A 23,003-nucleotide genomic window follows, 5' to 3' on the forward strand; every position below is an offset into this window, starting at 1 on the left:
CCCTAACTTGCTAACACTGTCTGTCCACCAAACAAAGCTTTATGAGTAAGTAGATTGGTAGCCAATGAAGAACATGAAGGAAAATTTGTCTGAGAGTCCTTTTATTTTACTTCTAATGTCATGCTAATATATTAGAAAGCTCCATAGAATGGGGTAGCATTGCAAGTTAAGGGTAATTAACTGAGTTACATTATATCGTATATATATTTCTCTCTCTTTTAAATCTATATATATGGTATATATATATATATTTGATAAATATATATATATTTGGATATATATATTCAAATTCCTACATTATATGTTATCTCTGAATGCTCATTTTAGACATTAAGTAATTTTACACAAAAGTCAATTAACTAGTGATTTCTCTGTGCCAGAGACTGTACCAGGACCCCAGATAATGGTTAGTCACTTAAAGAAACATGGAGCCCTTTTTATTGAACTTTAATGAATATGAGAGATATTTATCCAATAACAGAATAATGTAATTTGAAACTTTAGTTTATTTGAAGTAGTGGATAGGCAGATATAAGGTCTAAAGCAAAGGAATCTGATCAAGTCTCAGGGCATATGGCATGTAAATGGGGAAGAGATGTGTGATGAAGAGTTAAATCGGTAAAGAGATGAAGTGGAGTGAAATTCTAGCAGGAGGATGGGGCAGGCCTAATACACTAAGATTCGGGGAAACATTCTGGGTGAAACCTAATGCAGGTAGTACAGGTAGTAACATGAAGAACATTTGCAGATGAGACATCCTTCAGAGGCTTATAGGTCATTAGGTCTAAGTAAGGTCTTTGAGCATTACCTAAACAAATGATAAACGGTTTTAAGGAGAAATGTAACAAAACTGGACTATAACTGCCCTTGATGAAGATCATTCTGACTTGACAGGCAAATAGATAAAGAAAGTTTGTGGTTAGGGTGGGGTCATCAGTAATATTGTCGGTAAGAAGGCTTAGGAGGTTGTTGTGCTACAGTGATGTTCATGGCTATCCACATCCTTTTCTTCATTTCCCAAGCTTTGAAAATTGAATAATGCAGATCTGCATCCAGTGCCCTCTTTTCTTCTTTTTGTATGCTTACTATATGGGCAATTCTCAAGTATCATCGTTTAAAAATCATCATGATCCTGATTTGTCCAAATTGATGTCTCCATCTTGAACCTAACATTTGAACTCCTGAAACTTAGCTCCATTTTAATTTCCAATATTCATTTAAAATTTAACATGTCCAATTCAATTCTTGATTTGGAAATCTCCAAATTTGGTCTTTCTATACTTTTTCTACCTGAGTAATAGGGAATTTTATTTTCCAAGTTGCTCAGCCAATATTGTTGATAGACTAATCTCTTTTGTGCACAATCTGCATCGAATCCATCAGCAAGTCCCATTGTCAGTAAATGTACAATCCAACCTCATTCTGCCATCTCCACTTCCAACACCCTAGCCAAAGCCATTAATTCCTTGCACTTTGATTATTTTGATAGCTTAAGTAATCTCAGTTTTTCTCCTTTGCAACACTAGAGTCTATCTCAACAAAGAGACTAAGTCATACGATATGATACCTTTTCTCTTTTAAGTACCCTCCAGCACCTTTATAATATAATCCTAATAAAATCCAGTATTCTTACTGTGACAGCTTATATTTCCAAAATGTGGCTACAACAGCACTTACACTTTCCATTTCATATGCTCTTCAGTAATGTGATTTTGCCTCTTCTCCATTAAGAGATTGAGATTATTTCTACATTTCTTTGCTCCTGAGTGGCTTTGTAACTGCTTTGACAAATAGAATATGGCAGAAATTTTTGCTGCGCCAGTTTTAGACACAACCCTAACTAAATTGGCAACTTCCCTTTCTTGCTTCTTGGAATGCTCAATTTTAAAATTTATTCTTGGGACACTGTCTCTTAAAAACCCAGGTCTCATTCTATAATAAGCTCAAGACACATAATCCACACATGGGCTCTTTGTTTGACAGCCTTAAATAAGCATCCAACAGATAACCAATACTAACTCAGACAAGTGACATAGACATAAAGCCCCACTGAATCCTCAGATGACTTCAAGCCCAGCTGACATCTGACTCTACCTCCTATGAAACTGCAAGCAAGAACCTCACCCTCAGTTGACTGAGCTTACGGAACCAGAGAAGCTAATAATAAATTATTTCAGGTAACACTGATAAATCATAACATAAAATAATATTTATCATGACCTACAAAACCTTACTTTAGATGGTCCATCAATAACTCCATGATTTCATATCTTATCATTTTTCTCCTTCTTTACCCCATTCCAATCATACATCAGACTGCACTCCTTCACATTCCTTAGACATGCCAAGCATATGTTTTTACCTCAGGACTTTTGAATTTGCTCTTCTCTAATTATAAGATCTCCTTCAGATAGTTATTTTTATGGCTGGCTTCTCTACCGTCTTCCCAGATATGTTCAGATGTTGTCTTATTATAAAACTTTTCCAGCCAGGCACAGTGGCTCAGGCCTGCAATCCTGGTACTTTGGGAGGCTGTTATAAACGGATCACCTGAGGTCAGGAGTTTGAGACCAGCCTGGCCAACATGGTAAAAGCTCATCTCTACTAAAAATACGAAAATTAGCTGAGTATGGTTGCATGCACCTGTAATCCCAGCTACTTGGGAGGCTGAGGCAGGAGAATCACTTGAACCTAGGAGGCAGAGCTTGCAGTGAGCCGATATTGCACCACTGCACTCCAGCCTGGATAACAGAGTGAGACTCTCTCTCAGAAAAAGAAAAAAAAAAAAAAAAAAAAAACCTTTTCTTGACCAATCTTAAAAGAACAACATAAAAAATTAGGTCCATTTATCTCTACCACTCCCTTTGCTTTTCTCCCCAGCTTTATTGGAATATACTTGACACATAAAAATTGTATGTATTTAATGTGTGCAATGTTGCAATGTGATGTTTTGATATATGTATATGTTGTGAAATAATTACCCACCCTCAAGCTAATTACTATATGCATCACCTCATATAGTTACCTTTTTTTGGAGTGAAAACACTTAAGGTCTACTCTCTTAGAACATTTCAAGTATATAATACAGTATTATTGTCTATAGTCACCATGCTGCATGTTACATCTCCAGAACTTATTCATCCTGCAAAAATCTAACTTTTTACCCTTTAACCAATCCCCATTCTCCCCACTGCCCACCTTTATCCTTCTTTATGAGGCTTTTTATTATATATGATGTTATATTTTTCCTTGCTTGTTTTTATTAATTGTTTATGCAGTAAAAATGCAAGTACCATGAAGGCAGAACCATTTTGTTTTATGTTTTAACTGCTGTAGTTTTAGCACCAAAACAACTAAGCTGGAAGCTTAATACTAATTTTTTCAATGAGAAAATTAATACTAATGGAGGATGGTTAGATGAATGGAGAGATAAGTGGATGGATAATGAATGAATGTGTACATGGATAGATGAATGAATGAATGAGTATGAAGTGGTGCTAACAAAATGGTAAGTTACATGATTTGATCTTAAAAGCCATTAGACAAAATAATAGTATTTTGTTGAATTAGGGTGGTACTTACTCCATGCTTGATATTCTTTTTACAATCAGATAATTGTTTCTATAGTTAAATAGATGACCACACTGAGATTTGATAAACTAATGTAATGACACTTGTAACGATCAAGGACTGACATAGCTTATCACTCAGAAGAGGTATGTTTTAATAGGAGAGAGAGAGAGAAAAAAAAAAAAGTCAGTACTGTGGGCATAGCTTTCCAGGAGGCCTGCCTCAAATTAGTCCGTGAGCAAGGAAAAAACTAGGTGACTATGACCCAAAATGAAGTATTTGGTGGGAGATACCACAAGGCTTTCAAACAGATTGGGAGGGGTGCCAAAAATGGCAAAAATATCATATTTTGAATAGTGAAGCCATTATGTTCAGAAAGCTTGAATTAAACAGATTATTTCTATGTATAGAATCAAACTCAATATCTGGAGCACAAAAGGCTTGATTTACCTTTTTGTGCCTCCAACGCCAGGCAATTAGATGAAACCAATATCAATTTGCTGAGAGCTGGGCTTTGACTCAAAGAAACCACAAGTTTTGGCTTGATAGTTGTAGCTGCATTCACTCTGTTGCTAGGAAAGTCAGGAGAAACAAGTGATGCAAAAGGCTTCCAAGGTTCTGTTCCTTTCATGTTCCTTTCCAAAAACAAATGGTCCTCATCTTTTTGTTGGTTACTGTTTCTTGGTTTTGTTTTGTTTTTTGTTCAGTCAGCATTGTGTTCTTAAGCTTATGGAACTCTCTTTTCTCTTGAGAAGCCAAAACAAACTTCTTGAAAGATGTTATTTTAGATTTCCTTTCTAGGTTTTTGTTTGTTTGTTTGTTTGTTACAATGTTGCTTTTTGACTTTTGGAATTCTGGGGATTTTAAGAAAAAAATGCAAAATGTAAAATGACTTCTCCATTATTATCAAGAATAGTATTTATATTCACATTTTATAAATGTTTTATTGCCGGCCACAAGCTTTTAGGTTGGTATGATTTCTGAGGACTTCAGTTCAAAATTTAGATAAGGCTCAAAAATTCAGAGAAAATGCCAGTAATTATACAGCTCTTGGTCATATTTCTTTCATACAAATTAAAGTTAACTCTTGTTTCTTTTTAGTGACACTCGTGTGTAATGTGTACTTAGACACGAAATAATTTATGTTGCTTTGTGTAGTAATTAAGGTCTGTACAACAAAATAGAGTGGCAATAATGGATGTGGTAACTAGGCAAACCTGAATTAGCAGCCCGTATCTACCACTTACTAGCTGTATTCCCTTGTGAGTGTTACTTTCAGTCATCTCATTTGTAAAATGAAGATAACATTGTATATACCATGGGATTATTAGGATTAATGACATGTCAAATGCTTAGCACAATAAATGGCACACAGTTCTCAGTTATTATCCTTAAAAACCAGTTCTGTTTCTGAATACTACTCATTCTTATTATTCCAGATAAATAATAATTCATACATGCATTCCACTGAAATTGCTTATTTGTTTCCTAGAGCCTTCAAAGAATTGCTTTTATATACAAGGACACAGAAATCTGCATTAAAATAAGAATCAGCGTGGCTTGAGTTTTTTGCTAAGAGATGAAGGTCATGGGTTTTTCTTTTAGCACAGATTTCAGAGAAACAGTTCTAAGACAGAAGAACTCCACTGCTTTTGCCTCTGCTTTGAGTTTAGAGGCAGGCAGGCTTGTAATACAGAGCCCTGTGCACCACAGGGTTGGCTTGGCAGGCAAGCCATTTGCTATTTCTGAAACATATATGTTACTTTCTGTTTCTAATATGCCAGAGGCTCTTCTCATTGCCAAAATTTCTCCTTTGTCAAGCTCCATAGGAAACTGATGTAGTCCATGCTCAAAAGACATCCAATAAAAAGCTATGAAACTGTCACTGACTCACATCTCCACTGGAGGGGAAAAAAAAGTAGTTGCGGGATGTTAGGTCAGTCTTAAAAAGTTGTGCTTATGTTATTACAAAAGGCTAAGAATTCAGCTTTTAAAATATCCCTCCAGGGATAGTAGCTCTGTGAAGAAATGGAAGATGCCATTGAGAAAAGGCTACTATCTCTTTGTCGCTTTTTAAATCTTTTTATAGTTTTCCTGAAAGGTAATATCATGCTGCTGTGAGATCTTCTGGCAGAATGTAGGTTTCCATTAGTGATTTCTCATCAATCATTTTATCCCAATAAATAAAAGCATATAGAGTTCCGTTTCCCACCCCCACCAAAATACAACAGACACATCCATTTTAACCACCCCACTTGTAAAAGCCTTGAAAGCAACAATACTCCAAGAAATCATTGTCTTTACTGTGAAAATATTTCAGTGCTCATGAGCCTGATCTTATCAAGCAGTATGTAGTAGTTTATGAATTGTTCATTGCCACCTTTTTTTCAAATTTGGCAAGAAAATGCCACCACACTTTCTAAATGTATTTTGTATTAGTTGCAGTATAGGAAAATCTGCTACAATAAAAATACTTCAAAATGCTGAGGTTTAAATGAGATTGGAATATATTTCTCTTTTTTTTTTAAGAGTTCATGGGTGAGAAGGCTACAGTGGCAGGGACCCATACCCTTCTGTCTTCCTCCCCTGCCATTGCCGAGTGTCAGACACACTCTGCAGTTTAAGCTGAAAGCCTAAACTTTGATTAGTTTCCAGTAACACAGGGTAGGAAAAGGTATACCAGACCAAGCGTTTATGTCCATAAAGCTAGGAAGTTACTGCCATTGTTTTTGCTCACACCCCTTCTATTCCTAATTTATTCATATCTTCTCAGCAAGGTGCAATGGAGTCTGGGAAATAAAATCTCTGTTGGACAGCCACATTCTCAGCCAAATCCTGATCAGAAAATACAAAGGGAATGCTGGATTACTTAAAAGAAAAGAATTAGAGTGGATATTGTTGGATAGTTGACTATCTCTACTGTGACTTTAGTCTGGGAGATTATACTAGAAAATTTTCCCTAGGAAATTTAATTTCATTGCAGTCCTAGAAATACCTGCTTGTGGAATATCAAGTTGTCTTAGTCTGGAATGTTGAAGGAGGCAAACTTTTGGATTAATGAGCTGACAAACTATAAACGTTTGAGATGCTTCTTACCAAGTTTCCTATTACACACACACACAAACACAGATACACACATGGTTGGGGAGAGGAAAAACAAAAGTTCTTAGTGTAACTAAAGAAAAATTTTTTAAAAATAGGTAAATTTTCAATTAGATTTTAATGCCATTGTTAGTGGAGATAGATTTAAAGTTATTAAAAGTATATCTGTGAACCACATGTCATTTGCAACTGCAGTCATATGAAAGACAATAGGTATCCAAAAACAGAACAGGAAAAGATTATGTGCCCTTAACATACTACATTCAACCACAGTCTTAACAAACCAGAACAGGTGCCAACAAAGAAAAAGAAGAAAAGACTATGAAAACCCATCTGACTTTGCCAAACTGAGAACTAGTTGCAAAAATGATGAGAGAAAAAAAAATAAGCAGCTTTCCCTCAAATGCACAGAAGTTACAATTTTACCCAGCCAGAGTGAAAAGTTCTGTCCCCAGCCTTTGTCAACAGCTCGTTCTCACTTGCATTGGGAAACTCTGCCAGCCTGCGTCACTGCAGGGAATAGGCATGTGCAGTGCTTCCTCACTCCCCGGAGTGCTTATACATCTCAGGAAAGCACTGCAAAAAGTGCTAAGATGAGGCTTATCATGCTCAGAGTTGGGGTGTTCATGAACTGTAATGTTAAAAGGAGAACTTCAAACTGCACCTGACTCTCTGGTTCAATCAAAAAGATAGGAGAAAATGAGACCTAATTTCAGGCCCATAAAACATCACCAAAGAACTTTGAACATAATTTGCAAATCGACCTGTGGGTAAAGATTTTATATATAAACCTGACCCTCTTACTAAAATCTGGAAGGAGAGTTACTAGTGCCCACATGGATGGTTAGCGATTATGGTTATGAACTACTTTTGAACTGGACAGATCACCTGAACTTAAACATAATAACAGAAGCAACAACAGGCCTAGTAACAGAAGCTACAGAAAAGGGGGATGATGCCTTGATGATTTTGAAGATGTACATATCTTTAGAAAAAAGTCTCTATAAATACCATTAGGGAGCTACGAAGAAAGAGCACCCTGAATTAAAAAGAGAGATGCAATGGGAGTGGACAGGAAGCGGGGAAAGGAGGAAGGGAGGAAGAAAAACAGAAGAGAGAAAACCTAAAATACAAAACAAACATTAAAATCTTTGGAGGCAATGAAAGTTTGAGAAAGATGTAATGACCACTTAGATAACATATTTAATAATTTTGCTCATAATACACAGGACATTTTTTTAAAAGAGAAAGAAAGAATTTTTTAAAGGTGATGGACATTCAATCTAACAGAAAGATGATAGAAATTCTAAGAATTACCAGTTTTCAGTGAAAGAAACCATGAATAATAGGAATAACAACTAACATATAAATTATTTAACGTTTACCAAGTGTCATAGTCCATTCCTGCTGCCCTAAAAAATATACCTGAGACTGCATAATTTATAAAAAACTAAAATTTATTTCTCATAGTTCTAGAGATTAGGAAGCTTAAGATCAAGGCACTTGGCAGGTTTGGTGTCTGGTGGGGGCCACTCCATCAGTGGTGGTGTTGTGACAACTTCCCACATGGTGAAAGAGATGGAAGGGCAAAAGTGATGAAAACCATGTCCTCACATGGCAGAAGAGCTATAATGGAGCCAAACTCACTCCCTTAAACTGTTTCATAAAGCACTAATCCCGTCCATGAAGACAGCCCCAGTCTCATTACCTCCTGAAGACTCCACTTCTTAATATTGTTACATTGAACATTAAGTTTCAACATGACTTTTGGAGGCAACACAAACATTCAAAACATAGCACTAAGCATCTACCAATATCTTATTTACTCTCCAGGAAAATCTGATTAAATATATTCTTACTGGTATTTAATAACTGATGAGAAGTTTGCATGTAATTTTAAATAATGGATCAGAGTCAATAGGTGACAGCCAGGCAAATCTGGGGTGTCCACTTCTAGAGGTGATGAACTTTATATCAACTATATTTTACTTCATTATGGAAATGAAGAAAAATCTGAGTCCAATATTTGAAAGGGTTTTGTGCATTACAGTGAAAAAAATAAAAATAAAAAAGCAGTTCTCTGTAGATATATCCTAGGACTGAAAAATGTTTGAATTTCAACAAGTAGAAAAAGAATCCTGAAGGCATTTGTAAAGAAAAAAAAAATAGGTTAGCTGCAAAGGAAAAAAAAAAAGACTGGCTTCAGAAGTCTATTTCTTGAACACAAGGAAGACACTGGAATTTTGAGGGAGAAAGTTTAGGATCTAAGAGGTCCTTGCCTGAACAAGTTATCATTCATATGTAAAAAAAACTCAGAGAAAAATGCTCAGTTACACAAGGACTCTGGCAATACTCTCCCCTTTGTAAGAAGATTATTGCAAGAGCTAATGTAACTGACAAAATGTCAAACAAAATAAAGTATCTGAGTGGGAAAGCTGTTGTGACAGAGTAGGCTTAAAACAATGAATTGAGAACTTGAATTACTGTGAGCTATCTTTCCATGTTTAAAGGGCAGTGACATGCAGTTAACCTGCTTAGGCTCTTAGACCTTTTGCTGGTTCTCCTGATTTAGTATTTTCATGGTTTTCTCTTGCTCTATGATGGTAGTTCAGCAACAAGCTCAAAATAAATGTTAGATAGAGAAATAGATAATTTATTAAGCCACTAAATTTTCTTACCTGAGTACTAAAGTAGGCCCTCAACCATGTGAATTCCCATTTTTACTTTGAATGTTTATAAGAAATTGTTCTTTGTATGCGTCATATATTAACTATAGTTTCAAATCATCAGGATCCTTTAATTCATGTAGGGGCTTTGAAACACTGGTTGGTTGATAGGTATCAAGGGCCCTGGAAATCAATGTACCAGACCTCTAAAAACTACCCTCCATGGAAACAGTTATCTTTGGTTTGAATTTGAAAGTTTTTGAAACTGTAGGTGCTCTCCATTAGTCCTTCCTGGTCACGTTAATCATGTCTGCCATGAGACGTTTGTTGTTGTTTGGTAAAGGCTGGTAGTTGGAGAGAGGATACTGACTGGGAAGAAGATTGAGCAATCTATATATAGTATATGGTAAAAATATGTACATGTATTGTATGATTTTGTTTTTTGCTATTGAGAGTGAGAACTGCAATGGTCCCATGTTATTGCCAGACACCATAAGAACAGTGAATTTTCCTAAAGTTCTCTAGCCATACTGATCACTGTTCTGTCATTCACTAGAATGTAGAACAAACACATCATGACTATTAATATGTAGCAGTGAATGGTCTGGCAATGGTACAAAATGACAATGAGTACTAAAAGAACATGTTAAAATTACTGTATAGTCATGTGCAAATTAATATTTACTTATTGATTATAAACTGAATGGGAAAATAATTTTAAAGATTTCATATGGTATATAAAATTTTAGAATTCAAATTAATAAACTTCTCATAGTATGATAATTTTAATAAAACTGCCTAGACCTATGTTAACTTAGAAATAAGGAAGGTATTAGCAGAATACATTAGGCTAAGTACATTTTTTGAAAAGGATCACTTTACATTGTACTTAATCAGTAGAGATATATAGATATAAGTAGATATTTAATATACTGAAATACAGCTATGGCTAGTTTTCAAAGCATTTATAACTTCCATATAACCTACATGAAACACCAGAAAACAAAACAGTTTCTCTTAAGAAAGTCAAAAGAGAAGGAATTGGGAAAAATAGTATAAAATGAAAAAAATGATTGACAAACCACTTGTAAATATTAAGCAATAAGTATAAAAGGGTTGACAACCTTGGAATTTTCCCCAGTACTGTGCTCCTGGAAAATAGCAGCAATTAAGAAATCCCTGGCCACTTTATGAAAACAGTTTATAGCAAAGAACTGCCTTTCCCCACATGACTTAAATCTAACAGTCTAAGTTATCTTTCCCCATATAATTTAGATAACAGTATCAGCTCCTTGTTGTCCATGACAAGGCCAAGTATAGACCCTTTAAGTTCCCATTGTTTATCTCATAAATGATTAGCTCAACTATTTGTCCTCCTCAAAACTATCTATAGATGTAAACATGTACTGGTTGGCTAACCAAAACTTCTTGATTAAAAAAAAGAAAAACAGAAACAAGCAAAGGAACAAACAAGCACCACCTCTCACCTGTAAAAGCACACCATTTATAACTTTGAGATTATTCAATTGGACAGAGTAAAATTTTCAAACACTTTAATTTAAAAAAATGGACTCATAAAATTGATAACCTAACATTAAGCAAACTAAGAATTAATTATATGGGACTGAACTGATGAAGGCTAAAATAAATTGTATGACTTTTTTTTTTTGGAAAAATTGCTGATTTCCTGTGTTTTATTTCCCAAATTAAAAAAAAAATTGTGCTATCTATAGCTTTGCACAAATTTAGAAATGTATACATTTGTTGAAAAAGGAGATGAACAAGAAAAACAAGACAGCAAAAGAAAATTTTGAAACACCTTCCTCTCTACCTAATGACTCCAGAATTTGGAAACTATTTGAGAGAATTTTTATTACATGATGATATAGTTATTTGCATAAGAATCTGTTTTGTTTAGTAACAGCATATAATTAAAGAACAGACTGCTTTGAGGGATTGAGATTGCCTCTTGAGGACTCAATAAGCAGTCCCTTGGGAAAATTGACCTGGTACCTTATCTACACAATTCCCTTACAGGCATGGTCACTTTGAAGCAAGTAAAAAAGTAAGTTTCTGACAGGCCCAGGAAGCTCAAGTTATTTTGAGGACCTCAAGAAAAGAGTAATTCACCCAATTTTTACAGACATTATAAGCACAGTCTTTAACTTGTCTCCTCAACCTCAAGAGTCTATTAAAATTCAAATCTGAGATTCCTTATGAATAGTTTCAGCAAAGCCAACTTTAAAAGAGTCTATATGGTTAATCAGTGTCTTGCTGCATTTTATGCAAATAATCAGGCCAAATACAGTAAGACCAGAACTTATTTTACAAATAAATTAGTCTTACTATGATACATATTTGGTAGAAATAGGAGGCTATAAAGAGAAATATTATGTTTCAGAAGAAGAGTGTAGTACATCTGTTATTGGAGTCTAGCCCTATCCAGTGTTTTTGAACTTTTAATACAAGCCCATGATTGTGATTTGATCCCAAATTTTTTCCTGTCTACAAGTCTCCAAACTAATATTTCCAAGTATTTCTCCCATTTTTTTTAAACCTGGCTCATTGAAATTGAAATAACCTTTTTCCTGAGTTCCCACAGCTAAAGCTCATGTATAAACCATTGTGTGACATAGAAACTATAAATCATAAAAATGTGTCAGATTTTTACTGCCTGCTTGCTCCAATTGAAAATGTTTGAAACCCAAATCTAGGAATTTTCTCAACTAACTTCCTTCCTTTGGAGTCTAAAAGAATTAGTTTATAAACTACTCCAGACATAAATTTTTGTTTTTCTTCTGTTTGCCTAGAAATGCCTCTTATTAAATATCTGTTGCATCAGACATAGAGGCCTAGCTTTGAGAGCCCATCTACAAAGCCATCTCCTGAATGAGATACAACTGTTTAATTGGACTGGTCTGTTGCCATCAACAGGCAACTGGTTTAACAGGATCCTTCACCACTCAACTATTAGCTCAGTTTTTCTCACCACAGCCAACAATTCAACTTTTACTGCACAAAACTTCTGGGGAAGTTTCACACAGGAGAATATTGGAGCCCAGGAAAAGATACCCCAAAGACTGGCACTTTGACATGCTAAGAAGTCCTCAAAAGCTGTCTTAGAATCAAGGTATCCCTATACCTCTTCCCACCAAGCACAGGGAGAGATTTTTCCTTATCTGACCAACAAAGTTTTTTTTTTTTTCTTTTTTAATATTTCTTTTTCAAAAGAAATGCAGTTTCCTTCCATTCCCTGAGGAGTGCAAGCAGGCCTGGATGGAATTTCTCTTACAGGAAGATGCCTTCCTCTCAGGCTCATTCAGATTCCAAAGAGAATCATTTACAAGTTCATTTCCATCCCACTAATTCATTTATTCTCCCTAATAATAATTTACTGTCCCTCAAAAAAATTATCTACAATCTCCAACTCCTCCCCTCCACCTATAAAGAAAGATGCATAAGCTTCTGTACCCCACTAGTTTATTGGATAACCATTACTCTGTGATTCCCCCATGCTAGGCACATTAAAATTAAATTCTGTATAACTTTTTTTTTTTTTTAATCTCCCTTTTGTCAGTTGATTTTTCAGCAAACCTTCAGAGGGTGAAGGGAATGTTTCACTTGGTCCCTATATCTATAATTAATTCTTTCTCTGGTCACACTCTTTTGGAAAGCCTCTTGCCAATTTTACAACACACAAATATTTTTTCTCAAGGACCTAGAAAATAATCTCTTTAAAATGCAGTGATCAAGGAAGATAGCACTGCCTACTCCCAGTTCCAAAGTTAGACTGTAGGAGCCTAATTTTGACTGCCATTTTGCTCCAAACTGTAAAATTACCTCTGATCATAAGGATTCAGGAAAGTTTATGTTTCTTTTGGGTGAAGTCAATTGGTAGACAGATGACCTACCAGCCTTCCACCCTAGCTCTTTAAAAGTGTCCAACCAGGCTGGGTGTGGTGGCTCAAGCCTGTAATTCAAGCACTTTGGGAGGCCGGGGTGGGTGGATCATGAGGTCAGGCGTTCAAGACAAGCCTGGCCAACATGGTGAAATACAATCTCTACTAAAAATACAAAAGTTAACTGGGCGTGGTGCATTCCTTAATCCCAGCTACTTGGAAAGCTGAAACAGAATTGCTTTAACCTGGGAGGCAGAGGTTACAGTGAGCTGAAATCGTGCCATTGCACTCCAGCTCTGGGCGACAGGGCAAGACTGTGTCTTGGGGGAAAAAATAATTATCCAACCATATGTTTTAGTGAAGTTGAGGAAACAATTTAGTTCTAGCCTCTGCTCTACATTGCAATAGGCTTGAATAAAGTTGTCCTCTGTTTAATTTTCATGTAATTTCTGCTTTGACAGAAACTAAAATTGATTATGGAGCCACTGCTTGCAAAGCCCTTTTCAAAAATCTAGGCTGGAACATAAGTATCTGAGTACTCAGCCTCAAAACGGACTATGGAACTTAAAATGTTTCTGGCACATCCAGGAAACTTAGAATGTTTGAGAGGTTTTGAGAAAAAAGCTGTTCACCTAACCTCTAGGTACTGCTGCAGGTGAAATATCACAGTGAGTTCCAGGCTTGGCTTCCCAGCCTTATGTGTTTTTAATCCCAATCAGAGATGTTTTTTAAAAACTTCCAATAAGGAAAACTTAAAAATGTCTCTGTAGCAAATTACCATTCTTGCTGCACCTATGTAAATGGGCAAATTGAATGAGAGCAGATTTATTTTTATGATCCAAAAATTACATCTTTGAGATTATCTTTAATCAAAAGCAGGGTTAAGATAGAAATTTTGTTTTTTCATAGAAAATTACTCTACTTTTTTTAGGTTATCATCTTCTGATTTTGTTCATTGTTATTATGACATTTTGTACCTCTTTGTAAACTGTGGGTAACTGATAGATATGCAAACTCTGTCTTGTCTGATAGATTTAATTAACTTCCTCTCCCACTGTAAAGATCAAGTTTTGTTACCTACCTACAAATCAAACTAGATCCTGTCATATTGCAAAAAATGTAAACATTGTGGAAAAAAAGAAAGATCACCCCAATGAGAACAAAGGCCATTTACTTAGAGCTTGTTATATCAGAGTTTACTGGATAAAGACTGTCATTTGCATTTGCCAGAGACTCAAGGCAGGCAAATGAATAGGGTAGCTTATAATAAAAGAAGAAAAAGCTTTTGGTAGCTCCTGATTGTAGGCTGTTAACATAGGGAAAATGTAGTGGGGGCTAACTACAGGGGACATCCTATATCATTAATTAGGAGTGCATATTTGCTTTCCCTGGTTGATCCTAAACTAAAAGCAAGAACAAAAAATGTGGGAAACTTAAAATTATTAATCAATTCCTCCTCTTTCTTTGGACTAAGTTTTATGAAAGTTATTGTTTGGATTTCTGGAATGGTTGTTAGAGATAGTAGTCTGATTTCCATAAGTTTAATTTATCAATAGTAGGCTGGTTTTCTGGGCTAGTTACTGCAGATGGCCTGTTTGCCACAGATTGTGGGTCATATCAATGATAGCAGCCACTCCAGACAGCCTGCCACTGCCATCACACAAGCTGCAGCAGGAAGGCACAGCTGGGACTGCATGCTTCGTGTAGCTGGTGGGAGCTGGGGACAAGTGGGAGCCCCACCTCTTCTGAGTTGGGGTGGGAGCTCCCTGGGCACACTGCAGCTGCCCAAACCATAGCTGCAGACCTGGACCTCCCAATTCAAAGATCAGACAGGAGTCCTGCCCCATCAGGCACAGCTGCAGCTGCCCAAACCATGGCTGTAGGCTCAGGCATCCCTGTACTGTTGGGTGTTCTGGGAAGGCCTCCCCTGCCCTTGCAGGTTCCCTCCTCCCACTGTCTGGCCTGCTCCCACTGTCTGGCCTTTCCTGGCTATTGGCGCCTGCTCTAATTTTGTAGCAAAGTGGAGGCAAGCCTGGCACCATGAATGGCAGGAGGAGGCAGCCAGATTCCTAGGTGGAAAGGGAGGGTACTCAATGAGATCCCAGCCTTCAGGCCAGAGAGGCCCCACCTTCTGGCCCCAGGCTCAGCCAGAGCAGAGGAGATAACGGAGAGTCAACCACCTGCAGAGAGGAGCTACCCTGTAAGTCTCCATGGCCTCCTCTCTTGTGAGTACCAAACACTCGATGGGGCAACTAGCCTACAGAGTGGAGCTAGCCACTGCAGGTCTCCCCTAAGTGGTTCTAACATTCAGTAAGGCTCTTCTTCATCTTGCTCACCCTCCACTTGTCTGTGTACCTCATTCTTCCTGAATGCAGGACAACAACTTGTGCCACTAGCCACAGAGGTGTACAGACAGAAAAGCAACATCCCAAAGATCCCATAACAATAGTTCTATTTTTATATATGGGATGACCATTGTTTGTTTGTATATTGTCTTTCAACCCATACCAAATTTTCAAATTTTTCAGGTTTTTTTTTTTAAGTACCTTGTTATCACTCTCCAAACTAACATTTCCTGGTTTTCTCTTTTCTTGACTACACTGAAATCTAAAACCTGACACCGAGGTCATTAGGAGGACTCTACTTGGCCTTGTAGCAGGCCTTTTGTCCCAGGAGCTGAACAAGACCATAAACTAAAGCCTGATGATTTGATATTATGAGGTCAAATATAATTTCCCCTCATGCCAAAAGGAAAAGGGAATTCCCCAATGATAGCATTTTCTTTAAGTTTAAAATTTAAAAATTTAAATATGTTCACTATTGCTTTGAGTTGTATTTCTATATTTTAAAAGATCCGTAAGTCTTTATACTAGGTGCCTGGCTCCAAGCTATAATTTCATGATATTTGTAAAGATAGGAAAAACTATGTATTTCCTTTGGGTAAAGAGAATTAGCATATATGTAATACATTGAATCTTAGTTGCCTATAAAAAGGTGATATTTCTTTATGTTTTTTATAATTTCTTTAATACATTTTCTGTGATGTGTATCACAATATGTCTTAATGCTTATTCAGTATTAAAACTGATTTGTTTTCACCATTTGTTTAGAAAATTTGATTCAAAGGAGATTTTATTTTATTTTACAAAAGAGAAAGCAAAATTTCTTTTCTTTCACTTCTTAGTTTCTTTTGAGGCACAGTCCTGAAAACAAAAGAAATATTAGCAAAGGAAAACAAGCAGTTTAACTTTATCACACATGCTGTACTCATCACATAGGAGAGGCCTCATTTCAAAAGTACTTACTTCTCTCTCAAGGCAGTGGATTAGGGCCTTTGGTGAGACAGTTCTTTAACAAGGACCCGCAATCCTACAGAGTGACAAGACAAAAGAGAAAGCAGTTCTAATTTTTTAAAAGGTGGGAAAATGTGAGAAGATACTACAAGTTGTTCCCAGATTCCTCTGGTGGTAGCTGATCCTTCTCTGGGCTGATAAGCAAGTTCTGTCTCCAGTAAGAAAGGATTTGTGTCCTGCCATTAGGCAAATAGAGGCTGAGGAAGACTGTTCCCTGAGTTTTCATTATCTTTACCTTAACAACCCTCAGTATGTCAGGGAAAAATACTTTGGTTTTCTTCCCTTTATTACCCCACCAGTATATACTGTGAAGGACTTATCACCCTAGCAGACCATACAAGGGCCTGATTTCTCCCTGTATGAGTTACTGGCTAGAACACTAAGAAAGTGTGGCAAAATCCTCAGATCATAAATATCCTTACACAAGTGGCAATCAACACTGTGGATGATATCACCAAAAGCATCGACATTTTATCTCTTAAGAAACTCAGTGAGCAGTACTACAAAATAAAAACATGTTTATTCTTGACCTCTTAGAACCTGCTGAGCTGGATATCTTAGTTCTTTACTTTAATACAGCTATTTATCTTAATATTGCTTTTTAAAATTGTGTGCAGCCCTCTTTAAAAATTCTTCATCTGAAAGATCCTAAAACAACTGAACTTCATGGCTGGCCTTCATAGATGGTTCAGCTGATTATTTTGAAGAAACAACACCAATGACTGCTTCTTCTTTATTATTATTATTATGATTTTCAGAGAAAGTCTCACATTGAGACCCAGGCTATAGTGTAGTGGCCTAACCTCAGCTCCACCTCGTGGGCTCAAACAATCCTCTTGCCTCAGCTGCTCAGATAGCTGAAACTAAAAGCACACACCACCATGACTGGCTAATTTTTTTATTTTTATTTTTTGTGGAGATGGGTTTTCCTCGTGTTGCCCAGGCTGGTCCCAAACCCCCAAGCTCAAACAATCTGCCCATCTTAGCCTCCTAAAGTGCTAGGAGTATAGGTGTGAGCTGCTGCATCCAGCCAGACTGCTTGTAAAACCCTAATTCACCCCACTCAAAATATTAATGATTGCCTCTGAACTGATATTCATTCATCTTGAACAACAGAGGACACTGATGATGTTTAATTTTACCTGAGCCCTGTTCTCCAAGAAAGCAGCAGTGGTTAAGAAATCCTTCCACTCTTTTGTTTTCCAGGAAACAAATACTGAAAATAACACCATATGACTTAGATCAGACTCCCAGATGATCCTCTTTGAATATTTATGATAAGGCTAGGTACAGATTCTCCAAATTCTCATTGTTTGTCTCATAAATAATAATATACAGCATTTGTTCCCCAGAAGTAGCCAGAAAGAAAGATTGACATTTTTGGCTGGCTGACCTAGATTCCCTTAATTACAAAAATAAGGTTAAAATATTCCACCTCTCACTTGTCTACTGCTCCCTGTAAATGTGTAAGGTGCAACCACCCTACTGAGACACTCTGATCTTCAGATATGAGGTACTTTCTGTATTTTAATAGACTGAATAAAATTGTTGTTCCTACTTGTTTTTCATCTTTGATGGGGTTAAACTCTATGATTAAAGATGAAGAGTTTCAGACTCTGTTGTCAAAATTTTACTAACAAATTGAAACAAAAAGGGCAGAACTATGAGATGACAAAGCAATATCAAATGTTGAAATATCGAAAGTATACATTTAAATATTAAGATTACACAAAAATCAAAGCATTAGGTGTTAAATAAAATTGACAAAAAGTATAATTCATAGTAAAAGTTGGACAATCAAAAAATTAACAGATGAATATCTTTCAAAATATTTTTCTACAGTTTCATTAGAATACTGTACTCAAAGCTCATATTAACTTATAATGTTATTTTCTAATTGTGGACACTAGATAGATCAATACAAAAGTTCAAATCTTTTGGCACAATGTCTTAAAAAACATAATAAAACCAATATTATGAAGTAGTTAAAAATTAAGCACAAATGTTATTGTGCTTAAATTGTAATTAATTGTGCTTAAATTATAATTATAATATAATTAAATTATAGGGATTTAATTTGAAAATATGAGTATTATTTGGGTTTAGATAATTGAGCCACATTAAAAATTGTCACAGTTCTGGCCAGTCTGCTTCATAAAAGAAATCCTCTGAAGCTCTCTCTGAAGCAGCCTAAAATAAGAGAACACTGACTTTGATCCAGGATCTTGTTATATTGCTAGAAAATGTTTACAGATAGAATGAACACTGTGATTTTGAATAGCCCTAGGTTTCTTGGGATGGCACATCATTAACTCAGCAATTGCTCCTCCAACCGCTCACAGAAATGGGCTGGGAAATCCTTGTTCTCCCAGTGGCTACTGATCATCTTCTTATCTACTGAGTCTAGGAGTGGCAAAAATTTGAAAAAAAAAAAAAAAAAAAAAAAAAAAAATCTTGATTTTATTCATGTATCTTTTTTTTCTTCATGATAAACTAAGTTATAAGAAACACTCTAATCTTTAGTTTCACTTTCAAAAAAAGAAGACAATAAAGTTAAATAGTCAAGTAATTATAAAATATATTTTATTATTTGCTTCTCATGAATATTTTATGATACAATGAAAAAATATGGAATAATTGATAGTATTTCTGGAATAAAAATGTATAACCAAAGTAACACATAGGATGGGTAGGGTCAAATTTCCAGCTTCTGCACATACATGTCTGGTAATTTTATTCTGTGGTGAACACTAGGGATGCTACTGTTATAATTCTATTCTTGTCTGTCTTTCAAAAGTTTTAAGTTTGTTGTAGTGAGAAGGTGACAATTTAATAAATTTAAATTTATATAATGCTGTTTAAGACTTCTACCTTGTGCTTCCTTTTCAAATTTTTCTTAGATGTCTTTTTCTATTGGGAAGCAGAATCTAATGACATGGGATTACATATGCATTTGTAGAAGTCCAAACTCACTGTTTCATTTTTGGAGCAAATAACAGTTTATTTCCATAATTTTGGCTTTGAAAATAGAAATCAATCTATAAACATATCTTGGGAGATTTAATTATATTTACCAGAGTATAAATTATATGAATCTTATAGAATAAATACTATATTGGGTAGATAAGGAGAATAGGGAATGTTGAAATAATGTTTGGAGTTGATATGCTGATCTCTTCATATTCAAAGATAAAAAGTGGGGACACAGCATAAAACTAGCAGTTTATGAAAAATAGTGATAAGTATATCATGTAAGGCCATAAAAAGAACAGGAATGGAAAAAAGGAAAGTGTCAGTGATATAAATTCTTCAAGTCGTAGTGGTAAATAGACTTTGTTTATAACCAACAAATAAAAAACTAAATATATAACTATGGCATTTAAAATTATACTAATAACCACCATCGCAGGAACAGAAATCAAAATTCTTATTTCCATTACTACCCAAGGACTCATTCCTCAGAGGAGGTAATATCTATTATCTAAAGAAAATCTATGGTTTTTTGACTACTACAATGAATTAATAAAAATAAATCTATGTAGAGATAGATCCTGATAAAATCTCAGAGACCCCAGGATAAAAAATGTTATAAATGTCTATAGAAGAGAGAGAAAAAAAGAAAAACATTAATTTACAAGAGTCAGGTTGATACCAGACTTTTAATCACCAAAATCCTGAAGCCTAAAATAAAAAGGAGCAATGTTTCAATCTAATGAGTGAAAAATTAATGTCATAGCATTTAATATTCTTGAGTTATCTAATCAAGTGATATTTTATTGGGAGACATGTTTGTTTCTAAACTGCTAGTTTATTAAAAAAGAAAAATAACTTTATGCTAAAAAATAATTTTTCTTGTCACTCAGCAGCAATTATTAAACAATTCCATTGCTGAAGAATGAAATTTAAGGGGAGGTGGAAGAGAGATGAAACATTTATAATGCAACCAAGAAAATGAGTCAGATGTGAGACAAGGGGTATTGTGCTTGTTCTAGCACAATATTGTTGCATATTAAAACAATGCAACAGTACTGTGCTAGAAAAGCATGCCAAGAAATAACTGTTCAAAGATTCTTACATACATAAGCATAAGAAACAGCATCCAGAAAATAGTCATTGTATTTTATTCAGAAATATCTCTGAGGCTCAAAAACATTCACTATTTCTCTAAATACCAGGCTCCACAGTGAGCAATATAAAAGTAAAAATAATTCTATCAATATGTACTTACATAAAAGTTCCATTAGAACATATTTGAAACATACAGGACATTGGAGAATTTCCAGACAAGTGTACATTTAGCATACATGCTTTTAAACTTAAAATGTATTTTCAGTAAAGTTCTCTTATTATCAAATTCTATTGTTCTGTAGACATATATATATCATATCCCTCTATACACTAAAACTTTTCTCTGTCAGCTAATGACCTGTCTCAGAAAAGTAAATAAAAACAGTATTTGACTTAATATTTTGTTAATTACCCCCTGTATTACTTTCAAATGTTTGTGACTACATTTAGAATGCTTTAAAATTCTGTAATGTAGTTTGTGAATACATTTGGAATGCCACATTTAGAAATTTGAAATATATTAAATGACAGAAATAGGTACTTGTAACATTATTTCTAATTAACGCAAATGCTAAGAAATGTTTGAGACACATATTCTAGTTTATGCATTTTTAATAGTTAACTGAAATTAATTTTCTATTAATATTAGTGAGAAAGAGTGAATGCATATATAACTGACCTTCCTTGGGAACACATAGTATAAATGTCTTTACTAAGGAGCTGAAGATCTCAAAAAAGAACCCTGGAATAAGAATCTTTTATAGACTTTTATAATTAATTTTAACAAATTATAGTTATAATCAATCCCTTTTTATAACTAATTTCTCTGACAATATAAGAAATAGGCATAGTAAGAGAAACTGATCAATTTTAAAAATATATTGGAAATGTATAGCTGAGTCAAAAATGATCCCATTTTACTGAATTTTGGTTGAACAGCTAAAACTTTGACTGATGTTAAAATTATTAAGAGGAATTTACAGATGGTTTTGTTACTCATTTCTGCTACTATATATTTTGCTGTCAACATTTTATTTTGCTTTATTTTAGACTTTATTGTTTTTAGAGCAGTTTTAGGTTCATAGCAAAATTTAGAGATTGCCATATATCTCCCACTTTTACACATGCGCTTTCATCCCCAATTCCCCATTATCAACATTCCTAAACAGAATGATATTTAGTTATAGCTGAGGAACATTCATTGGTATATTATTATCACCCAGACCCACTAGTTTACTTCAGGATTTACTCTTCGTAGTGTACATTCTATGGGTTTTGACAAATGTATAATAGTGTGTATCTACCATTATAGTACCAAAAATAGTATTATTACTGTCCTAAAACCTGCTGTGTTTCTGCTATTTATCCATCCTTCACCCCCTTGAACCCTTGACAAACACCAATTCTATCACTATCACCATGGTTTTGCCTTTTCCAAAATGTCGTATTTGGAATCATATAGTAGGTAGCCTGTGATGGTTGATATTGAGTGTCAACTCCATTAGATTGAAGGATGCAAAGTATTGATCCTGGGTGTGTCTGTGAAGGTGTTGCCAAAGGAGATTAACATTTGAGTCAGTGGACTGGGAAAGGCAGACCCACCCTTAATCTGGGTGGGCACCATCTAATCAGCTGTCTGTATGGACAGGATATAAAGCAGGCAGAAAAACCTGAAAAGTTTACACTGGCTTAGGCTACCAGTCTACATCTTTCTCCCATTCTGAATGTGTCCTGCCCGAGAACATAGGACTCCAAATTCTTCATCTTTGGGACTCAGACTGGCTTCCTTGCTCCTCACCTTGCAACAACCTGTGTGAGACTTTGTGATCATGTGAGTTGATATACTTAATAAATTCCATATATAATATATATATATATATTATATATCTAAATTCCAGCTATATAATATATATATTCTATATCTAAATTCCAGATATATAATATATGTGTTTGTGTGTGTGTGTGTGTATATATATATATATGTGTGTGTGTGTGTGTATATATATATATATATATATATATCTCCTAATAATTCTATCCCTCTAGAGAACACTGAATAATATATAATCTTTTCAAATTGGGTTCTTTTACTTAGTAGCATGCATTTACTTTATGTCTTTTATATGGTTTGATAGCCCATTTCTTTATAGCACTGAATAATATTTTATTGTCTGGATGTACCAAGAGTTTATTATCCATTTACCTACTAAAGAACGTCTTGATTGCTTCCAAATTTTGGCAGTAATAAATAAGGGTTTACCTCTGTGTGTGGGTTTTTGTGTAGACATATTTTCAACTTGAGATAAATATCAAAAAGCACAACTATTAGATCATATGATAACACC

At 35.1% G+C, this 23,003-nt stretch overlaps 1 long non-coding RNA gene across 3 annotated transcripts in view; it reads left to right on the forward strand.

Moving 5' to 3' along the window:
- LOC120366311 (uncharacterized) overlaps window positions 1–23,003 on the forward strand; it is a 255,933-nt gene that overhangs the window by 126,805 nt on the left and 106,125 nt on the right. The window lies entirely within an intron of this gene.

The sequence above is a fragment of the Saimiri boliviensis genome, chromosome 2 (genome assembly GCF_048565385.1).
Source record: "Saimiri boliviensis isolate mSaiBol1 chromosome 2, mSaiBol1.pri, whole genome shotgun sequence".
Taxonomy (NCBI): domain Eukaryota; kingdom Metazoa; phylum Chordata; class Mammalia; order Primates; family Cebidae; genus Saimiri; species Saimiri boliviensis.